Here is an 11,479-nt window from a genome sequence, read left to right as displayed (position 1 = left end):
GCAGTTCTAACCACTGTGCTACCGTGCCGCCCTGACATTTGGCATGTCAGCTACGACTCTCACCAACTTTTATAGATGCACCACAGAAAGCATTCTTCCTGGTTGTATCACAGCTTGGTATGGGCTCCTGCTGTGCCCAAGACCGCAAGAAACTACAAAAGGTCATGAATGTAGCCGAATCCATCACGCAAACCAGTCTCCCATCCATTGACTCTGTCTACACTTCCCACTGCCTTCAGAAAGCAGCCAGCATAATTAAGGATCCCACGCACTCTGGACATTCTCTCTTCCACCTTCTTCCTTCGGGAAAAAGGTACAAAAGTCTGAGGTCACGTACCAACCGACTCAAGAACAGCTTCTTCCCTGCTGTCGTCAGACTTTTGAATGGACCTACCTTGCATTAAGTTGATCTTTCTCTACACCCTAGCTACGACTGTAACACTGCATTCTGCACTCTCTCATTTCCTTCTCTATTAACAGTATGCTTTGTCTGTATAGCGCACAAGAAATAATACTTTTCACTGTATGTTATTACATGTGACAATAATAAAATCAAATTATGGATTGTTGAAAAAAGCTATCTGGTTCACTAATGTCCTTTAGGGAAGGAAATCTGCCGTCCTTACCTGGTCTGGCCTATATGTGACTCCAGAGTCACAGCAATGTGGTTGACTCTCAACTGCCCTCTGAAATGGCTGAGCGAGACACCCAGTTTCAAGGGCAACTAGGGATGGGCAAGAAATGCTGGCCAGCCAGTGACACCCATGTCCCACGAACGAATTAAAAAAAACACAAAGGGGCAATTTAGCATGGCCAATCAACCTAACCTGCACATCTTTGGAGTGTGGGAGAAAACCGGAGCACCCGGAGGAAACCCACACGGACATGGTGACCCATGGGAAAATACATTTTTTAAGAAGTGTGGTGTTACTCCTTACCACCAAGTGAAGACAAGCTCGTACAGCAAATGACAAGATTTAAAAAGCAGCCTTTTTCCCGCCTCATAAGGCTGGTAAGAAACCTTATAGCCTCTATTTTCTACATCCAGTTTGATGCAGTGCAGTAAGTCGGAGACAGTTGGTGAAGGCTTCCAGGGACCGAAGGTCACGATCGGATCCTTGCAAGAGGTGGGATCACCGATGGCCTCCAGATACTTCATCTCATCCTCTTGGGTTTTAATGACACAAATTATCACCCTAGACTGGCGGGAAGCCACACAGTCTGCCCTGGCCAGGTGAAGGACTAGGTCTACGTTCTCCCTGTAATTCGACATCTCTGCAAGAAACTGCTGCCTTCCGATGATCTCGCCATACATTTCGGGCGAGTTACTGAGCAGCTCCGCCAAGGGTTGAATGTTGTAGAACAGCGCCTCCTGGTAAGTCTCCCGTACAAACTGGGTCGGTGGCTGTTCACTCCGAAGAAATTCCAGGATGTATTTGAAGTAGGTCCCATCCCGGTCGATGAAGAGTCTCCCTCTGGTGTCCATCGTAACTTTAGCGTGAGTGCTGCACATCTCAGCCAGTCTGGATCCAGGATATTTCCTCAGGGTGCTCAGGGTTGTGCTGTAGATCTCACCGCCAACATTAAGATTCAGGACTTGTGAAGACTGATGCAGGAATGGGAAGACAAAACAAATTAAATCATTAAAATTTGTCTCAAAATGCTGTCCTCTAATTTGGAGCTACGGATTATGACTTCAGAATAAGGGCTACACATAGAACGGTACAGCACAGAAGGATGCCATTCAACCCAACAGGACTGTGCTGTCCCTCAGAGAACACTCCAGTTTGTCCTAATTCTTTCATCCTTCAGCTTCAAGATTTTAGGTGTTCAGATCACTAACAACCTGTCCTGGTCCCCCCATGCCGACACTGTCGTTAAGAAAGCCCACCAACGTCACTACTTTTTCAGAAGACTAAGGAAATTTGGCATGTCAGCTACGACTCTCTCCAACATTTACAGATGCACCATAAAAAGCATTCTTCCTGGTTGTACCACAGTTTGGTATGGCTCCTGCTCTGCCCGAGACCGCAAGAAACTACAAAGGGTTGTGAATGTAGCCCAACCTTCCATCCATTGACTCTGTCTACACTTCCCGCTGCCTCGGAAAAGCAGCCAGCATAATTAAGGACCCCACACACCCCGAACATACTCTGTTCCACCTTCTTCCATCGGAAAAAAGATACAAAAGTCTGAGGACACTTACCAACCGACTCAAGAACAGCTTCTTCCCTGCTGCTATCAGACTTTTGAATGAACTTACCTTATATTAAGCTGATCTTTCTCTACACCCTAGCTATGATTGTAACACTACATTCTGCACTCTCTCCTTTCCTTTATGAACGGTATGCTTTGTCTGTATAGCGCGTAAGAAACAATACTTTTCACTGTATACTAATACATGTGACAATAAATCAAATCCTCCCCATATCCTTACAATTGTTTTCTTAGATTTCTCAAAGTTACAATGCAGAAGTCGGACGTTCACCCTAACTGGAGTGGACCATACGGCCCATCGAGCCTACTCGACCATTCATTACCATCCCGGCTGATCTTGGGCTTAAGTTCCACTTGCTCACCCAGTCCCCATGTCCCTTGGTTCCCTGAAAGACTAACAATCTATCAACCTCGGCCTGAAATATATTCAGTGATAGAGCATCCACAACCTCCTGGGGTAGAGAACTCCAAACATTCACATCCCCTTTGAATGAAGAAATTTCTCCTCATCTCAGTCTTTATCCTGAAACTCTGACCTGGCATTCTAGATTCCCCCCCGGGGGGTGTGGGGAGGGCAGAGATTGGGGGGGGGGAGGGGGCGGCGGTGGGGGAACCTCTCATTGTCTACCCCTGTCAAGCCCCTCCCTGCATGTTGTATGTTTCAATGAGACCATCTTCCATTCTTCTAAATTTGAGAGCCTATGCCAAACTTTCTCTTTCATCATAGGGCAATCTTTTCATCCATGGATCTAGTCGAATAAAACTTCACCGTACCATTTCCAATGCACATACATGTCCTTACATTGAGAGACCAAAACTGCACACCGTTCCCCAGGTGTGACCTCACCAAAGCTCCATACACCTGGCCTGCTTCTTTGTCCCTTCAAATATTTTTACCTTCATTCGCCTATCCAATCTCATAGTTCCTGCCCAAACATTAACTCTGGAGGTGAATACCAAAGCCTTGATTCTCTGCCCTCCATTCTAAATCTCTTGAGTTTAGCCTTGTATCCATGGAATCTCATTCCTGACCGCTTACTGACTGGAAAAACATTGGTGTCCATCTGCACTGTCATATCCTTTTACTATTTTTAAGCACTTGTATCACACCGCTCTGCAATCTGTGTTCGAACACACAGATCCAGTTTGCCATACTTTCTGTATTTTGTCACAGCTGGTTAGTGAAGGTGTGATTGATCCTTCCAGAGGACCCTGTATTTTTCATACAGCACAACCCAATTCCATCTGCCATTTCTCCGCCCAATTAGGCTGGAAAATTGGACGGAGAAATGGCAGATGGAATTTAATCTGGACAAATGTGAGGTGATGCATTTTAATAATCCAATTCAGATGGGAGCTATAAAATAAATGGCAGAACAATCAGGAGCATCGACATACAGAGAGATCTGGGCATGCAGGTCCACAGATCCTTAAAAGTGGCAACATAGGTGAACAAGGTGGTGAAGAAAGCATATGGCAAGCTTGCCTTCATCGTTCGAGGCATCGAGTATAAAAGTTGGCAAATTATGTTATAGTTGTATAAAATGTTGGTTAGGTCACATTTGGAATACTGTGTCCAATTCTGGTCACCACATTACCAAAAGGGCGTGGAGGCTTTGGAGAGACTACAGAAAAGGTTTACCAGGATGTTGCCTGGTATGGAGGGTATTAACTATGAGGAGAGATTGAATAAACTGAGATTGTTCTCCCTGGAAAGATGGAGGCTGAGGGGCGACCTCATATAGAGGTTTATAAAATTGAGAGGTGTTGATAGGCATCAATTGGAAGCTTTTTCCCAGGAGCAGAAATGACAATTACAAGGGGGCACAAGTTCAAGGTAAGGGGGGAAAGGTTCAGTGGAGATGTGCGGGGGAAGTTTTTTACACAGAGGGTGGTAGGGGCCTGGAATGAAGTGAGGTGGTTGAGGCAGACAGGTTAGTGACATTCAAGACTTATCTGCATAGACACATGAACAGACGGGAAATAGAGGGATATAGGTGGTTGGTCTAGGTAGGACGACGCGATCGGTGCAGGCCTGGAGGGCCAAAGGGCCTGTTTCTGTGCTGTACTGTTCTTTGTTAACTCAATACCTCTCTGAATACAATATGGTCTTTCAGAGGTTTCATTCTTATGATTTGATTTGATTTATTATTGTCACATGTATTAACATACAGTGAAAAGTATTGTTCCTTGCGCACTATACAGACAAAGCATACCGTTCATAGAGAAGGAAATGAGAGAGTGCAGAATGTAGTGGTTACAGTCATAGCTAGGGTGTAGAGAAAGATCAACTTAATGCAAGATAAGTCCATTCAAAAGTCTGATGACAGCAGAAGCTGTTCTTGAGTCGGTTGGTACGTGACCGTAGACTTTTGTATCTTTTTCCCGACGGAAGAAGATGGAAGAGAGAATGTCCGGGGTGCATGGGGTCCTTGATTATGCTGGCTGCTTTGCTGAGGCAGCGGTAAGTGTAGACAGAGTCAATGGATGGGAGGCTGGTTTGCGTGATGGATTAGGCTACATTCACAACCTTTTGTAGTTACTTGCGGTCCTGGGCAGAGCAGGAGCCATACCCCATTAGCTCCTGACATTTTATTCCGCACCCTTTGATTAACTTTTGCTTCCCATTAGCTTTCTTAGCAACCTTGATGAGCAGTCGTGTCATTTTTAACATCGTTTGATCTCTCTCTCTCTTTCCTCCCTCTTGCACATCAGTGAATCTTGATAATGATTGCTGCTGTTTTTTTGAATTCAGCCTGCCACTTGTTACTCCAGATCTCCATCTTATCAATCAAATTTAAGTGGGGATTAGAAGTGGATAGGTTATGAGGGGCACAGAGATGGTTGGAAGCAACTTTGCAGAGAGTGTGAATTAAAGCAGAGGAGTAATTATGGAGGAAGAAGTTCAGGGAGGATGGGAGGGCAGTGAATGAAAGGACGGAGAGCAACAGGTGATGAGATAGAGATTAAAGTTTCTGAGGATGAGGAGGATGAAGGGCTGAGGAAGCATAGGATCCAGGGGAGACCCAAAGCCTGTCCACCGTCTACAAGGCGCAAGTCAGGAGTATGATGGAATAATCTCCAATCGCCTGGATGAGTGCAGCTCCAACAACACTCAAGAAGCTCAACACCATCCAGGACAAAACACTTTGGGGGCGGCACGGTGGCACAGTGGTTAACAGGGTCCCGGGTTCGATTCCCGGCTTGGGTCACTGTCTGTGCAGAGTCTGCACGCTCTCTCCGTGGGCTTCCTCCGGGTGCTCCTGTTTCCTCCCACAGTCCGAAAGACTTGCTGGGTACAAACATTGGCCATGCTAAATTCTCCCTCCGTGTACCCGAACAGATGCCGGAGTGACAAGGGAACTTTCACAGTCACTTCATTGCAGTGTTAATGTAAGCCTACTTGTGACTTGTGACACTAATAAATAAACTTTAAACTTCATAGAGTCATAGAAATATACAGCACGAAACAGGCCCTTCAGCCCAACACATCCATGCTGACCAGGTTTCCTAAACTGAACTAGTCCCATTTGCCTGTGTTTGGCCCATATCCCTCTAATCCTTTCCTATCCATGTACCTGTCCAAATGTCTTTTAAATGTTGTAATTGTACCACCTCCCCTGGCAGCTCATTCCATACACGCTCTGTGTAAAAAAGTTGCCCCTCAGGTCCCTTTTAAATCTTTCCCCTCTCACCTAAACCTATGCCCTCTAGTTTTGGGACACCCCTACCCTGGGGAGAAGACCTTGGCTATTCATGTTATCCATGCCCCTCATGATTTTATAAACCTCTATAAGGTCAGAAGTCCTCATCCTCCTAGGCTGGAAAAAAAGTCCCAGCCTATCCAGCCTCTCCTTATAATTCAAACATTCCAGTTCTGGTAACATCCTTGTAAATCTTTTTTGCCTCCTTTCCAGTTTAATAACATCCTCCCTATAGCAGGGTGGCCAGAATGGTATGCAGTACTCCAAATGTGGCCGCATCAATGTCTTGTACAATTATAACATAACGTCCCGACGCATAGGAACATAGGAATTAGGAGCAAAAGTAGGCAAATTCAGCCCATGAAGCCTGCTCACAATCAGATCATTCCTGTACTCAGTGCTCTGACTGATGAAGGCAAGTGTGCCAAATGCCTTCTTGCCACCCTGTCCACCCATGACGCCATTTTCAAGGAACTATGTACCTGCACCCCTAGATCTCTCTGTTCGACAACACTCCCCAGGGCCCTATCATTAACTGTATAAGTCCTGCCCTTGTTTGTCTTACCAAAATGCAACGCCTCGCATTTATCTGAATTAAACTCCATCTGCCATTCCTCGGCACACAGGCCCAGTTGATCAAGATCACATTGTAATCTTGGATAACTTTCTTCACTGCTTGTTTGGCATCTCACCCACAAGCATTCAGTTCCTCCATCACCCACGCACAGTGACAGATGCAGTGCAGCAACTCACCAAGGCTCCTCAGGCAGCACCTGCCAAACCCGTGACCTCTACCATCAAGAAGGACAAGGGCAGCAGACGCTTGAGAACACCATCATCTGCAAGTTTCCCTCCAAGCCTGACTTCAGAGAATCCCAATGGTGCAGAAGGAGTCCATTTGGCCCATCGAGTCTGCACCAACAACAATCCCACCCAGGCCCTATCCCCGTAACCCCACATATTTACCCTGTTAATCCCCCTGACACTAAGGGGCAATTTAACATAGCCAATCCACCTAACCTGCACATCTTTGGATTGTGGGAGAAAGCCAGAGCACCTGGAGGAAACCCACGTAGACACGGGGAGAATGTGCAGAATTGAACCCGGGTCCTTGGCACTGTGAGGCAGCAGTGCTAACCACTGTGCCACCGTGCTGTCCTGACTTGAATATGTATGAGCCACTCCTTCACTGTCGTTGGGTCAAAATCCTGGAACTCCCTCCCTAAAAGCACTGGGGTGTACCTACACCACGTAGACTGCAGCAGTTCAAGAAGGCAGATCATCGATACCCTCTCAAGGGGCAATTAGGGCTGGGCAACTAATGCTGGTCTAGCCAGCGACACTCACATCCAATGAATGAATTAAAAAATATATTCAGCTTCTCAAGCCTGTCAATCACTCAATGAGATTATTATTAATCTGTTTCTTAACTCCATCCAGTTACTTTGATTCTGTGTCCTTGTCTTATCGATCAGAAGGAGGATATGCCTGAGAAGGGGGGATTTTGGGCTGGGGGTTGATATTAAGGCCCTCAAAGGAGCAATTAGGAGTGGCACAAGATTAGATGTCAAAAGAAGAAAAGAAGGTGCCAAAGGAATCAGCAGGGGGCCAAGGAGACGCTCCCTCAGTACTGACCCTCCGACAGTATGGCACTCCCTCAGTACTGACCCTCCGACAGTATGGCACTCCCTCAGTATTGACCCTCTGACAGTGCGGGACTCCCTCAGTATTGACCCTCTGACAGTGCAGGACTCCCTCAGGACTGACCCTCTGACAGTGCGCCACTCCCTCAGTACTGACCCTCTGACAGTGCAGCACTCCCTCAGTACTGACCCTCTGACAGTGCAGGACTCCCTCAGGACTGACCCTCTGACAGTGCAACACTCCTTCAGTACTGACCCTCTGACAGTGCAGGACTCCCTCAGGACTGACCCTCTGACAGTGCGCCACTCCCTCAGTACTGACCCTCTGACAGTGCGCCACTCCCTCAGTACTGACCCTCTGACAGTGCAACACTCCTTCAGTACTGACCCTCTGACAGTGCAGGACTCCCTCAGGACTGACCCTCTGACAGTGCGCCACTCCCTCAGTACTGACCCTCTGACAGTGCGGCACTCCCTCAGCACTGACCCTCTGACAGAGCGGCACTCCCTCAGCACTGACCCTCTGACAGTGCGCCACTCCCTCAGTACTGACCCTCTGACAGTGCGGCACTCCCTCAGTACTGACCCTCTGACAGTGCGGCACTCCCTCAGTACTGACCCTCTGACAGTGCGGCACTCCCTCAGTACTGACCCTCTGACAGTGCGGCACTCCCTCAGCACTGACACTCTGACAGTGCAGGACTCCCTCAGGACTGACCCTCTGACAGTGCGCCACTCCCTCAGTACTGACCCTCTGACAGTGCGGCACTCCCTCAGCACTGACCCTCTGACAGTGCGGCACTCCCTTAGCGAGAGCCCTATGTATCATCCCGGCAGGGAGCTGAGCCAATCGGCCAGAGGGCGCAGACCATGGGTCAAGGAGGGACTGGCAGTTGGAGTCAGGGAGTCCAGAAGAGCAGTCACACTTGTAATCTAGTCTTACCCCTTGTTGTACATGTCTGTACCTTTTCTGTTGGCAATAAAGCCTTAAATGTTAAGCTGCATGGAGTTGCCCTCGATGTATTACAGCAGCCCCTCCCCCCCAACACCCAACTGTCTGGAACATTTGAGACCCCAGCCACAGTTTTGTGCCCATTTCTTTGTTCCTGTTATCTATATTTTTATTCCTCTCTATAATAGTGCGTTTACGTCAGATACTTGTATCTTATTTGGTTACAGTCAAATCCTTAACGACTGGAGTATGATGACTTTAACTCTGTATTTCGTCAACCTGTTTTCAAGCAAGGTTCACTCTGAGATCAGAAAGGTAACTGATCTCAGTCACAATCTTTCTGCCTTCACTCTCTTGAGTCCCACCTTCTACTTTGCCATCAACATGGCAACATGCTTCGGATAAATTAACACAACTAAATGCTAATTTTTGACCAGAGGTCTGCCCGCTGGCCTGGTAGCCTCTCATAATTTTGTATACCTCTATCTGATCCCTGTTCAGCCCCCTGTGCTCCAGGGAAAACAAACCCAGCCTATTCAGTCTCTCTTCGTAGCTGAAACACTCCAGTCCAGGCAACATCCTGATGAATCTCCTCTGCACCCTCTACAGTGCAATCACATCCTTCCATTGGTGTGGTGACCAGAACTATGCACAATATTCCATCTATGGCCCAACCAATGTTCTATAAAGTTGTACCAAGACATAGAATCATAGAAACCCTACAGTGCAGAAGGAGGCCATTCGGCCCATCGAGTCTGCACCGACCACAATCCCACCCAGGCCCTACCCCCACATATTTACCCGCGAATCCCTCTAACCTACGCATCTCAGGACTCTAAGGGGCAATTTTTAACCTGGCCAATCAACCTAACCCGCACATCTTTGAACTGTGGGAGGAAACCGGAGCACCCGGAGGAAACCCACGCAGACACGAGGAGAATGTGCAAACTCCCACACAGACAGTGACCCAAGCCGGGAATCGAACCCAGGTCCCTGGAGCTGTGAAGCAGCAGTGCTAACCACTGTGCTACCGTGCCGCCCCATCCCTGCTTCTCGGTGCTATGCCCTGACTAATGTAGCATTTCATATGCATTCTTCACCATTCTTTCTACCTGTGATGCAACCTTCAAGGATCTACAAGAACGTAAGAACATAAGAACTAGGGGCAGGACTGGGCCATCTGGCGCCTCCTCAACTCAGTCCTAAATTTGCTCCCCCTTATTTTGGGGCCATGCCCCCTAGTTCTAGTTTCATCCGCCAGTGGAAACAACTTCCCTGCTTCTATCTTATCTATTCCCTTCATAATCTTGTATGTGTCTATAAGATCTCCCCTCATTCTTCTGAATTCCAATGAGTATAGCCCAAGTCTACTCAGTCTCTCCTCATAAGCCTCTCAACTCCAGCATCAACCTAGTGAATCTCCTCTGTAGTCCCTCCAGTGTCAGTATATCCTTTCTCAAGTAAGGATACCAAAACTGTACACAGTACTCCAGGTGTGGCCTCACCAGCACCAGCTGCAACATAACCTTGCTGTTTTTAAACTCCATCCCTCTAGCAATGAAGGACAAAATTCCATTTGCCTTCTTAATTACCTGCTGCACCTGCAAACCAACTCCTTGAGCTTCCTGCATAAGGACACCCAGGTCCCTCTGCACAGCAGCATGCTGCAATTTTTTTTACCATTTAAATAGTAGTCCATTTTGCTGTTATTCCTACCAAAATGGATGACCTCACATTTACCAACATTGTACTCCATCTGCCAGACCCTCGCCCACTCACTTAGACTATCTATATCCCTTTGCAGACTTTCAGCATCCTCTGCACACTTTGCTCTGCCATTCATCTTGGTGTCATCTGCGAATTTTGACACACTACACGGTCCCCAACTCCAAATCATCTATGTAAATTGTAAACAATTGCGGTCCCAACACTGATCCCCGAGGCACATCACTAGTCACTGATCGCCATTTACCCCCACTCTTTGCTTTCTGTTAGTTAACCAATCCTCTATCCATGCTAATACATTACCCGTAACACTGTGCACCTTTATCTTATGCAGCAGTCTTTGGTGCGCCACCTTGTCAAATGCCTTCTGGAAATCCAGATACACCACATCCACAGGTTCCCCATTGTCCACTGCACATGTAATGTTCTCAAAGAATTCCACTATATTAGTCAAACATGACCTGCCCTTCAAGAACCCATGCTGCGTCTTACCAAAGGGACAATTTATATCCAGACTTTATACTCATAGAATCGTAGAATCCCTACAGTGCAGAAGGAGGCCATTCGGCCCATCGAGTCTGCACCAACCACAATTCCACCCAGGCCCTATCCCCATAACCCATAGCTTACCCTAACTAGTCCCTCTGACACTAAGGGGCAATTTAGCATAGCCAACCCACCTAACCCGCATATCTTTGGACTGTGGGAGGAGACCGGAGCACCCAAAGGAAACCCACGCAGACACGGGGAGAATGTGCAAACTCCACACAGACAGTGACCCAAGCCGGGAATCGAACCCAGATCCCGGTTGCTGTGAGGCAGCAGTGCTAACCACTGTGCTACCGTGCTGCCCAACGTCCCTTTGTACACCAAAGTCCCTTTGTACACCAAGGTACTCACCTGTGTTAAGAAGCCACTGGTCTGTCTGGTAGAGGGGAGTTTCCGAATATTGGAACTCATGTTTGCTTTCCTGGGAGAGACACGGCCAGTCGGAGTGGCAGACAGCATCGGCTAGACAGGATTCTGTGCTCGCTGTCGGGGTTTAGCAACTTTGTCGCAAGCATGCAAAGATGGTAATTGCTCCCAGCTCATTCAAATATCTGCAGAAGCAACTGGCAATGACAATACCTTTGTGACAAACTGCTTGCCAACACTGCTCGTTTTATTTTGAGCAGACGAATAAACAAATTCTCCAACAGAAGCTGGAGGGGAGGGAGGAGATGAAGAGAATTTTTCTC

The 11,479-nt window shown here is 47.5% G+C and overlaps 1 pseudogene; it reads right to left on the bottom strand.

The window, feature by feature from the left end:
• Positions 1-934: 934 nt before the first annotated feature.
• On the bottom strand, positions 935-11,201 carry LOC144499480 (BTB/POZ domain-containing protein KCTD14 pseudogene; annotated as a pseudogene).
• Positions 11,202-11,479: the final 278 nt, after the last annotated feature.

Source organism: Mustelus asterias, chromosome 10 (genome assembly GCF_964213995.1).
Source record: "Mustelus asterias chromosome 10, sMusAst1.hap1.1, whole genome shotgun sequence".
Classification (NCBI taxonomy): domain Eukaryota; kingdom Metazoa; phylum Chordata; class Chondrichthyes; order Carcharhiniformes; family Triakidae; genus Mustelus; species Mustelus asterias.
This window is presented reverse-complemented; position numbering and strand designations above follow the sequence as displayed.